Source organism: Mesoplodon bidens (assembly GCF_964165515.1).
Source record: "Mesoplodon bidens genome assembly, chromosome: 3".
NCBI classification, from domain to species: domain Eukaryota; kingdom Metazoa; phylum Chordata; class Mammalia; order Artiodactyla; family Ziphiidae; genus Mesoplodon; species Mesoplodon bidens.
In genome coordinates, this window is record NC_138178.1 from 63,067,869 (window position 1) to 63,079,742 (window position 11,874).

Below are 11,874 nucleotides of genomic sequence, written 5' to 3' on the forward strand. Positions count from 1 at the left end.
TCACCGCACCCCTGCAAGGTAGATATTCCTTGCTGCTTTGCAGATGAGGAATTGAGGCCCCAGCTGGTCAAAGGACTTGTGCAAATGCTTGCTGCTGGAGCTGGAGGAGCCACAGTTAAAGCCTCGCTTGGCGGATTCCAAGCTGGTTGATGGTGTTTTTTGCTGCCCAGTGTGATGGTGCTGGGCCAGGCTGGTCGGTCAGTCCTGAGGGACAGAAACGAGGCACAGTGACAAGTTTGGGACTATCAAGTACGCCATGATGGAGGCACACGCATTAGGCCCAGCAGCCACTGACTGAGCAGATCCAGGTCACCTCTGCATAGTAGGGCACCAGAGGAAGGTCAGAGGGCAGCCGCCCAGTGCCTCCAGGATCCACCACCCAGAGAGCAGACAAGCTGCATTGAAGAGGCTTAGCTGGAACTGGGAGCTTGATCCCAGGCATAGCCCCCAAGCACCAGGACTCCACCAAACAACACTGCCACCCATTTGTGCTGGATAGAATGGCCTCCTCTGGACACCCCCAACTTCTGCCCTGGTTTACAGGGACCTGGCCCAGCCGTGCCCAGTGAGCCTCCAGGATGCTCCACCTCTCTCTCCTTTGACTATTGGTGTCTGTGGACAGCACTGTCACAGAGCAGCTCTTTAGCCCCATTCAAGAGGTCAGGTGTTCTCATCTCTGAACTTGACCTTTTACGTGTTGTCCCAGTTTTAGGAGTGAAGGATGGAGAGATGTGACCCCTTGCCCTGGGAGTAAAGGAAAAAGCAATATGCTTTGGTGGTTATGACCACAGGCTTTGGAGCAAGCAGATCTGCATTCGAATCCTAACTCTGTTGCTTCAAAATTTGGACAAGTCCCTTCATTTCTCAGAGCATCTGTTTCCTCTTCTTTAACATGGAGTAAAAACAATAAGTCCTGGGGCTGTGAATGAGAGGATGAAATGAGACAGTGAGGTAAACTCTGGGCACAGCGCCTGGCACAAAGTAAGAGCTCACTCATCGTTAGCAGGGTGTGAAGATGTGGAGGTGATGAGACTGGTGGCAATACCAAGGTATTTATCAGATGAGCGCTCAGGCCCACAAAGAGGGGCTCACGCAGCAGGTGCATCAGTTGATGGCCTTGTAGGAAAAAGAAGGCATTCAAATTCGGTCATTTGAGGGGTATTTATTAGAGGGGCTATTTGCAAAGTTGAGGGTCATGTTTAGGAAGAACAAGAGGGACAGTGTAGTCCCCTGGGGGCTAGTAAGTGAGAAGAGTCGTCACTGACTCTTAGACCTGAACAGGCAAGAGGGGGAACGATGACCTGGAGGGTCAGCTGTATGGAGAGTGCTGCCTGCCAGGCAGGGTGGCCCTGGGGAGAGGGACCAGCCAACCCAGAGAACCAGCCAGGAGGATCTTCCTAGCTCTCTGATGGCCCTCCCGTAAACCCAACTCAACCAGAACCCACTGAAGTGGCCACATGGGTCAGCCTTCTGGGCACAGCGCAGGGTGGAGAAGAGGGAGAATGGATGTACGGTTCAAATGGGAGCCGCCCAGCACCACAGGTGACGGGAGAGGACCCTCCTGCCACACTCACCTGCTCCCCAGTTGGAACACTCTCAGAGGAAGCCGGTGGCCCTGTCCTTGGGCTGCTTCTTTGGTGTGGGTGGGACTAAGGGCAGGAAGGAGGACAGGCTGGAGGGAACCACAGAGAGAGGGGCTTCCGGGTGCCCCCAGCAGAGCTCTGGCTGCAGTGACTTAAGCTCAAACTCTGCCCAGTGCCTTAAGGGGTAGGGTGTGAACTGGCCCCCAGGGGCCCCAGTGGGAAATGAAATTGAAGCACACGGCAGAGCCAGTCCTCCCCTACTCACCCCCACATCTCTCTGCAGAAACTCCCAGGTTGAGCCTCAGCTGATGTGAGGTCAGAGCAGCCCCTGATGACCTTGACCTAGCGGGCTGTGGATTCATCACTGTAATCAGAGGAGTGGGCCCTCCTGGAGTCTGCCATCCTTCAGCCAATGAGTGAGCATCTGCTGTATACACTGCTGGTGCTGAGGGGAAGTGGCATTTGGAGCGTAGAGACCCTCTAAAGGAACTGCCTTGGGCTTCCCTGGTGGCGCAGTGGTTGAGAGTCCGCCTGCCGATGCAGGGGACACGGGTTCATGCCCCGGTCCGGGAGGATCCCACATGCCGCGGAGCGGCTGGGCCCGTGAGCCATGGCCGCTGAGCCTGCGCGTCCAGAGCCTGTGCTCCGCAACGGGAGAGGCCACAACAATGAGAGGTCCGCGTACTGCAAAAAAAAAATTTAATAAAAATTTAAAAAAATAAAGGAACTGCCTTGACTGACAATGCCAATAACTCGGGGAGGGGCAGGCGCTTGACCTCAGGTTTATTTCCTATTGGGAGTGAACTCACAAACACAGGCACAGGCAGGTGTTACCGTGGACAGAGGACTGTTCAGAGCAGGAGAGAAGGGGGGTCAGGAAGGCTTCCTGGATGAAATGTCTTGAGCTGGACCCTGAGGATAAATTGGATTTAGATAGGAAGGGAGAAGAGATTTCTGGCGAGGGGGCTGCCTGGAGAAAGGTGGCTGTGGGCATGGTCTTGGAAGCTGGGAACAGAGTGAGTCTGGGGAAGAGAAGAGGGAGGCTGGGATATTTGAGGTGGGGGTGAAGGCTCAGGCGGTGGGGGGAGACTGCAACCTGCAGACATTTCTCACTTTTCTGGTCCATTTCTTCTGGGGACAACCTGCCAAGTCCAAGGTTGTTTAGCAGGGAAAAGAGCGAACATTTCTGGAGAACTTAAATGAGTATCAACACTAAGGGCTTGACCTGCATTGTCTCCTTCAGTCCTCATGGCTGCCTGGTTTCCCCACTGTATAAAGAAGGGAACCAAAGCTCAGAGAGGGTTAGTATGTGAACCAAGATCACACAGCTATTGGCTGCTATTTACTACAAAAATCACACTAAATTTCCACCTCATCTATACCTTCCCTTTCCCAGAAGCCCAATTCAACTGCCCAAAAGAAATGGAGAGAAAGTGATGGGGGTGGGGAAGTGGTGGTGAAAGAATGGGGGAGGCGGAGGGGGAGGCTCTTCCCCGCTGCCCAGCAAGCCCAGTGCAAAGCCAGCGGAAGAAGCAGGAACCCCTCCTTCCCCAAGAGCCAGCCTCAGATCCAGTGCGCAGTGACTGTGGGCTCCCTAATGGCTGTGTTTAACCCCTGGCCCTATCGAATGATGCAGCACCAAGTGTTCTCTCCTGAGGGAAGGGGTTGGGTAGGGTTACTTATTAGCTGTGAGATCAATCATTACCTGCTTCCCCTAACAGTGGAATCTCCTTGAGTCATCAAAGCTTGGGGCTGGTGCCCTGGGCAGGGGAGCAGAAGGTCTTCTGGACATTTGGGGAGCAGGTTCATTTCCCTTGGCTGGGGGAGGCGGAGTTCCCCTTACTGGGAAAGGGCAATGAGGCAGGTAGAACAGCGCGCGCGCGGGAGGGGGGTAGTTAGGTAGGAGAGCCACATCCAGTCCCCAGGCTGATGGCCGTCTCACTGGTGAGGAGTAAGCAGTTCTTGAGGGAAGGTTAGTGTAGCACAGGAGTGAGTGTCCCAGGGGGCCTTGGTCCAGGGAGCCGGGCAGCCAGCGAGTGAGGCGGTGGGAAGGCCCTCTTTCCGTTGGCTGCTGAGTGTGCAGGGCTCAGGGCTCACTAGGGCTCTGGAGCCAGACGGCCTGGAACCAGTGCCCAATTGCATTATCTTCTTCCCAGGCAGGAAGGCCGACGGGCTGAGAGCTGCAGCTGTAGAAAGCTCAGAGGCCAGTAGGGAGCTGCAGGGCTGGGCAGGCAAGGCAGTTAGGGTGCAGGATTTAAGGAGGTGCGGTGGCAGGAATACTCACATAGCCCTGAGAGCCAAGTGCCTCCTTAGTGTTTGCTCCCTAAGAGACCTGCTGGCCTCTCCCAGCCCTGCTGCAGGGCCCTGAACTGAGCCAGCCCTGTAGGCGCTGGAGTAGTTCTGGTCCCCTCCCGCCACCACGACTTGCTGCCAAAGCGTTCGGGACTGTGTGGAAGGGGGAGGCACTCTAGGGAGGCTGCGGAACCACCCACTGAGGTCTTCTCCACGCATGCTCCATTGTGACAGTGTCGGCCCAGGCCTGGGAGGGTAGAAACCTGGAAGTGGGACTCACAGCGTGCATCCCCAACCATCTGGGTGACCTTGGCTGGTGACCTTTCAGTTCTAATCAAAGGTGAGTCCTCAGCTTTTCTACTGCCAGGGTGGGCCTGCTCTTGGCCCCCAAACCAAGGAAAATGGGAAGAACCCTACGTATGGTGTCTAAAGCAGCTGGCAGAAGAATGGGGCAGGCCACAGGGGTCTTCCAGACATCTCTCAACCCCACCCCGTATTGATCATCCTTTGAGGCCAGTTCACACCTCGTCTCCCCATGGAGCAGACCCCACCCCCATGCCAAGGGCCAGTCACTCCTCATTCTTGCATCTCATGGTGGCAGAACCATGCCCGGCATGTGGTAAGTGCTCAAAAAAAAAAAAAAAAAAAAGAGTCGTTATTTATGTAATAATTTCTTGTGGAGCTCAGAATTGGATCAGTCATAATCTTTGGTCCGTACTCTAGAACAATTGTTGACCGTACATAGCCCTTTTAGTTATTTATCATTTATTTTCAATAATATAATGGGGCTTCCCTGGTGGCGCAGTGGTTGAGAGTCCGTCTGCCAATGCAGGGGACACGGGTTCGTGCCCCGGTCTGGGAGGATCCCACATGCTGCGGAGCGGCTGGGCCCGTGAGCCATGGCCGCTGAGCCTGCACGTCCGGAGCCTGTGCTCCGCAACGGGAGAGGCCGCAGCGGTGAGGGGCCCGCGTACCGCAAAAAAAATAAAAATAAAAATAAAAAATAAAAAAATAATATAATGAACACCTCTTAACTGACCACCCAATCTAAGGGGACAACGTTACAATACCACATTTCCCGTTCTCTCCCCCATCTTCCCACACACCCTCCAAGAGGAAATCATTCTCCTGAACTTTGTGTTTATTACTATTAAACAAACAGAAGGCTATAAGCATCCAAAGAGGCAGGATGCCGGCAGGTTCACTAACAGAAATAGCTGTTTTTCCAACCAAGCTGCAACTTCCTTGCAGGCAGTGTCTGGGTCTCCACCTTTCCTGAAGTGTGGTCAGCATGTGACTGGGCACACAGGACCACTGGTGAATCTTGGTTGATGGGCTGTTTGGGGTACCCAGAGCAGGAAGGATGAGGACTGAATGCTGGAGAGCAGGCAGGACACATCCCCAGGAATAGGGGGAAGGGCTTCGGACTCCCCCGCCACTGCACCTGACAGGTGTCTGTGTGACTTCTGCTCTGCCCTGTGAACACACACAGTGTTGCCCAGGTGACCCAAGTGGGTGGAAAAGCTCACTGCTTTTCCAGGTCTGGGCAGAGAGCGGTCCACCCCTATCTTTACCTTCTGGGGGTGCCAAGGGCCGATTGCCCAGCTGCTGACCCCTGCCCAACTGGCCATGGCCCAGAGCCCACACATCACCTCCACTCGCAGAATGTCTCCCTGCTGAGAAAGCGCCAGACCCCTGCCCAGGTCCCAGAGCCGGTGTCTGGCACCCCTGAGACCACACTGATGCTCCATACTGGGTGCCACCCCCAAAGACTCCAAGGTACCCAGGCCAGCTGTCTGAGCAGGATTGATCACCCAGCAATACCAAGTACTGGTCCCCAAGATTGGGAAACAAGGCCAAACACTCCTGCCCCCAAGAGGATGGTACGGAAAAAGAAAAAGGTGAGGCCTGGGGGCATGGGGCGTGCACCTGCATGAACTCATCTCTCCTTCAAAGTCCCTTGTTTTGTTTGCTCCTGAATCATGACAGAAGCTTCCTTTCTCTGGGCCTCAGTTTTCACAGCTGTGAAATGGGGAAGGAGGTAGGCTCTGTGGCTCTTCCCGGTGAGGCGTCCTATACTCCTGGAACACATGGGCTCTGAAATGCGGTGTGCCCGCAGGTGTCATCAACTCAATCTGGGGATTTCTGCCCATCTCCCTGTGACCCAGAGAGAAACGTAGCTTGAACTGGGTATATCATCCCCCCCACACACACAGCCTGGAAAGGAGTTTTTGTCCTCTTGTTGCTGGGGGGGTCACAGAGGCTCAGAGAGCCTATTGCGATGGCTCACCATCATCCTCCAAGATCCTCCAGGAGATTCCCAGGTTGCTGCCTTGGCAGTGCCCATGCCTCATTGCTCCACCGTCTCCCAGCCCTGGCCCAGACCTCTCCCTCGGCCACAAATGCTCCAATGTCTGGAGAGAAGGGATTTTTGTCTGTTTCCATCACTACTCTATTCCCAGTACTCAGAACAGTGCCTGACACATAATAGGTGCTTAATAAATAGCAGTGATAGAGCAGCATGACCCTTACTTGTGCTAACTGGCAAGGCTGAACCCATGCCCTTCACTGTGTCACTTGCCAAAGGTACACAGGTATTTGCTAACTAGGGAACACCCTCTTTGCAGTTACACTCTTAGGTCAAATAAACCAAACAGCTAAGGGTACCGAGACCCCAGTGTGGTTTCTACTTTATTACCCTTGACTATGGTGTCTCTGGTTCCTTGTGTTCTCTACCCATAGCTGGCTCCTCCTCTTGACTCCACCCTCCTGCTTTAAGCCTCCTTCCGGAATGTCACACACGTGGGACCAGGCACCCAGCCGGCCTGACCTGGGGGCCCTAAGCTGCCAGCTGGTTCTGGAAGCTCATTCCCACCTGCCCACCCAACTGGATTCGGGGATCCAGGGAGGGTGCTTAGGAGCCCTGAGAAGGAACCAGATTTGTTTTATTTGATTCATAGCTTTGGGAAACTTTTTTTTTTTTGCGGTACGTGGGTCTCTCACTGTTGTGGCCTCTCCCGTTACGGAGCACAGGCTCCGGACGCGCAGGCTCAGCGGCCATGGCTCACGGGCCCAGCTGCTCCGCGGCATGTGGGATCTTCCCGGACCGGGGCACAAACCCGCATCCCCTGCATCGGCAGGCGGACTCTCAACCACTGCACCACCAGGGAAGCCCGGGAAACATTTTTGATAGCTGGGTAGAATCCCCTATAAGGATGTTCATAATGTACATAATTACATGTCACATATTAATATCACATATTAGTATTTCTTTGTGAGTCCTCCATTCATGTCTTTTTTGTTATGGTAATGTTTACAGGTTTCAGTGTTCTTTGTGTATGTATTAGGGATATCCATCCTTTTATATATACTGCAGATATTCCCTCCAGTTTGTCTTTTTTTTTTTATGTATTGTGATGAATTTTGAACCATTATAGAAGTTGGCATGGATTTTTTAAAATAAATTTATTTATTTATTTTTTGGCTGCGTTGGGTCTTTGTTGCTGTGCACAACTTTCTCTAGTTGCAGCGAGCAGGGGCTACTCTTCATTGCGGTGCACAGGCTTCTCATTGCGGTGGCTTCTCTTGTTGCGGAGCTCGGGCTCTAGGCACGCGGGCTTCAGTAGTTGTGGCACGTGGACTCAGTAGTTGTGGCTCGCGGACTCTAGAGCGCAGGCTCAGTAGTTGTGGCGCACGGGCTTAGTTGCTCTGTGGCATGTGGGATCTTCCGGGACCAGGGCTGGAACCCGTGTCCCCTGCATTGGCAGGTGGATTCTTAACCACTGAGCCACCAGGGAAGCCCCAGTATGGATTTTTTAATGTAATCATATCAATCCTTTTCTTTATGATTTTTTAACTTCTGTGTCCTTTTGAAAAGCCTCTACTGCTCCAAACACCACAACTCATGTTGTTAGTACCATGTGCTAGTACTAGCTACTTGGGTTATGAGCTTTAGAGTGTATACATTGTGGCCCAGAGAAAACACGTCACATACAAAGAACGGCTGGTGAGAGAGGAGAGTAGAGACAGCAGGAAGTGGAGGTGGATGGACCCTGGTTCTGTTTCTGGCTCTGTGCCTGTGAGCTAAGCTGTGTGCTTTGGTGCAAGGGCTTTTGTGTCCCTGAGCCTGTTTCCGCACCTATAGAAGGGCCTCACCATGGCCACCATAGCTCCCAGGCAAGTTTAGACGCTGAAACGAGAAGGAACCTGAGGGACCATTTTCAACTCTAAGCCCTGGTGATAGAGCTGGGGAAACAGAGGCCCCTGGAGTGAATTAGCCCAAATGACTGTTCCCAGCCCAGTGCCCCCTCCTCTGGCCACCATCAGAGCCTCTCCAGTGGCATGGCTTTCGGATCCAGGGGCATCCTGGCGGGTGGAACTTGGCTTCCTTGCTTCCTATGGCCTCCCAGGTTGCTGGGGCAGAGGAGTGGCCAGGGAAGGGTGGAGGAGACTGTCTTCTTCCATCTCTCCCCTCAGGAGAACCAATTTAAGTCCCTTCCCAATAGACCATTAACTCCTTCACTGCTGGTGCAATCTTCCTACTCCCTCCCACCTTGTCCCCTCCCCCCAGCACACATATCCCCAAATGCCCTGAGTGATGGGCAGTCACAGGTCCCTCAGGACATCTGCTGGCTAATCCTGGCTTATTGAAGGCAAGGCAGGCTGTCTGGAGGGTAAGAGTGGGAATTAGCAACTTCTGAGCCTTCCCACATGCCAGGCCCCGGTGGAGCAGCTGAGAGAGCTGTGCTTTGGAATCATAACCCTGCCCTGCCAGTACTGGCTGAGTGGTCTTGGGTGGTGGTAAACCAGCCAAACCTCTGCCTAGAAACACTGCCCACTGATTTCTGCACCCTAGCAGTGCTGCATGAGTCAACAGGGAATAAACCAGTGGTGTGTAAGTATCCAGCTCCGCTCCTGGCCTGCAGGAGGTGTCTTCGGGGGAAGTGAATTCCCTTCCTCGGGCTCATGTCACCCCTACAGATGGGTTTGTAGGACCTCATACTTAGTTTCGTCATCACCCACAGTTCACTCCCCCACATGTAACTCAGCTTGAACATTTTCTGTTCCCGTAAGTCTCCAGTGTAGGCCTGGTAAGGGCGGGGCTTGGAGAGGACATCAGTCCTGATGCAGGCACACGTCTGAGGGAAGCCTGCAGATTCCCATCCAGACATAGGCAGGAAAGAGGGGAAGGCAGAAAAGTTGGCCCACTGTCCCCCCTCGAGGCCTCCTACTTGGCCCCAGGCCTCCCTGGCCCTGGGCCCAGCCCGCCCAGGGGACACACGCCTGCAGGCCTCACCAGGAGGCGCCAGCCCGGCAGCGGGCCTCACGCCCAATGGTAAAGCATGAGCAGTTCTTGCCAAACCCCCTGCAAGCTTTATTTCCCGGACAGTTGTCCCAGAGGGGAGGCACAGAGGACACAGAGGGTGCAGCGGGAGCAGGACGTAGATGAGGCGCCACTCATGGCCTGGTCTGCCAAATGCCTGGCTGGACTTGAGGCTGCCAGGGAGTCACTGAGAGCCTTTGGGTAACTGCCATGCTGCTGGGCCCTCACTTCTGGGGCCCTAGGGAGCTCATCACAGCAATCAGGGGGCTGGAGCTACCATCTTAGGCAGTTCCTGGGAATCTGGGAGTGGGAGGGACATTAGTCACCTCTCCTGACCTCACTGCAAGAACCTCAGGCCGGTTATTAGGAAGGCTGAATTACAAACCGTTCCAGATATCCCCATTGACCAGGTGGGAAAATTAAGGCTCAGAGAGGTCACCTAGAGAGTTGGGGGCATAGCTGGGCTGAAACCTAGGTCTCTCGACCCCTAGGCTGCTAGTCTTGCTCCTATATCACCAAACCAGATCAAACCTGCTGGGGAGTGAGTGGGTTACAGGGTGTGCAGTGAGGGTGGAACACTGATCTATGAGGATAGGGGGTGGCTTTGTGGCTGCTTCTCCTTCTTTCCCCCTCCACCTGGCAGGCGTTCCTTCTGAGTACTGACCTCCCTCCCCCTCCTCCCGCCTTGGCCTGGCAGAGGAATAGGGGAGGAGGGGGCAGCTTTCAACACCTCTGCAGATGGCGATGGCTTCTGCTGAGTCCTGGGTTGGGGGAGGGGCTCCTCAGCCAGAGGAAGGGAAGGAGAGTGTCTGTAGGGCTGGCACTTCTGGGGCTGGGGAGGGGGCTGATGTTCTCACCTCCTAATTAGTCATCTTGTTAGGCAAGGACCACAGCCTGTACCAGGAAGTTCTTTCTGAGAAAGAGTCAGATGTGCAGGAAGTGAAGGAACAAGCCACAGAGATGGACATGTAGGGAAGAGCAGTCCAGGCAGAAGGGTCAGCCAGGGCAAAGGCTGGGAGGCAAGAGCCAGCTTGGTGGTTGCGAGAAACCACTAGAAGGCCAGTGTGGCTGGAGTGAGTGGGCAAGGGGCCCAGAGATGACACGAGGTCAGTTTCCTGGACCAGAGTGTATAGTCCTTACAGGCCACAGTGAGGCTCTGTGTGAAACAAGGAGCTACTGCAGGATTTTGAGCAGAGAAGTGATGTGGTCTGGTTGAAATTTGTAGAGGATCACTCTGGCTGTTCTGTGAGATGGGGCAGGGCGGAGGGAGGGCCAGAACAAACAGAAACGAGAAAGCAATGAGGAGGCAAGTGCAGGAATTCCATGTCTTGAATCCAAGTGGAGATGGTGAGAAGAGGTCAGATTCTAGACATGGTGTGAAGGTAGAGCTGGCAGGAGATGCTGACAGATTGGAGTAGCGCAGGGAACTGCATGAAATAACAGCCATAAAAAGCTCTTCCCTTTGCCTCATCCCGGAGGCTTCCCAGAGTCAGAAGCAAATGTGCCCGGGACTCCCAGGCTCAAAGGGGGAGAAATGTATGGGGAACCTGGACCCTCACAGAGGAAGCAGGGCAAGCTTCAGACGCTCTGGTTTAAGCACTCATCGTTCCATTGGGGAAACCGATTCTCAGAGCAAGGCTGGCTTTGGGTCCCGCCGTGGTGAGAGGTAGAGCTGGTTTAAAGCCAGCCCTCCAGACATTCAGTGCTCATCAGGACGGAGTCAGGGGACCCAGCCTGCTGGGGCTGCCACCTGCACAAAGCCTGCCTCGGACCAGGCCCTCCTCTTCTCTGGGCCTCTGTCTCACATCGTTCTCTATGGTCTCCGTGGACTCTTCCCGCTCTGAGGACTCCGCCACCCCTGCCACAGCCTGCCCTGAAATGCAGGACTGACAGGCCAAGCTTCGCAGATAAGAGGGTGAGCCCCCAGTGACGCCCTCCCCCAGGGCCCCACCTCCAACCTGAAGAGGTCCACTGCTTCTCTTCCAGGGCCAGGAGGGCCTGTCACATTAACTGGTGCTGATTAATCAGCAGGAGGGACAGAAGGTGGGGGGGTGGCCTCCTGCCAGATGAGGCTTAATCTGGGTCAACTGTGTCAACTCCCGGGACTGGGAATGAGAGCCAGGCAGCCAGTGCCGAGGGAGGACAGGACACCTCAACCTCAGCAGCCCCATGCCCATACCCCGACTCTGCTACCCTCCCTGGATTCCCCACTGCCTCCGGAGTCAAACTGAGCCTGCCCTGGGCCTTGGTAAGCTCCCTCCCTTTCCCACTTCGCTGCCTTGGCTCAGGGTTCTGCTTTCCAGCGTGTGAATCCACAAGATGCTGAGCTGTTGAGCTCCTGCACGTATGTCTGCTTGGGGCAAGCAGCCTAGGAGGCCCCATGTGCAGGCAGGCACCTCTCCTCCTTCCTGGTCTGCAGGGTTTTCTGGGTAGACGATGGATGAGGCATCTGGGAAAGACACATTCATTCAGCCCTACTTAATGCTTTGGGTGACTCCATGCATGTGGAGAGGCTCTGTAAACTATAAAGCTCTGTGCACAGGAGGGACCTGAAGTGACAGCTGGCCTGGGGTGAGGTTGCAGGAGCAAAGAGGGCCAATTGCTAGAACCTCAAAAGTAGGGCAGGATTTAGAAATCACAGGCAAGGCTACCAGCAAAAGCAAAGGTTTAGAGGTG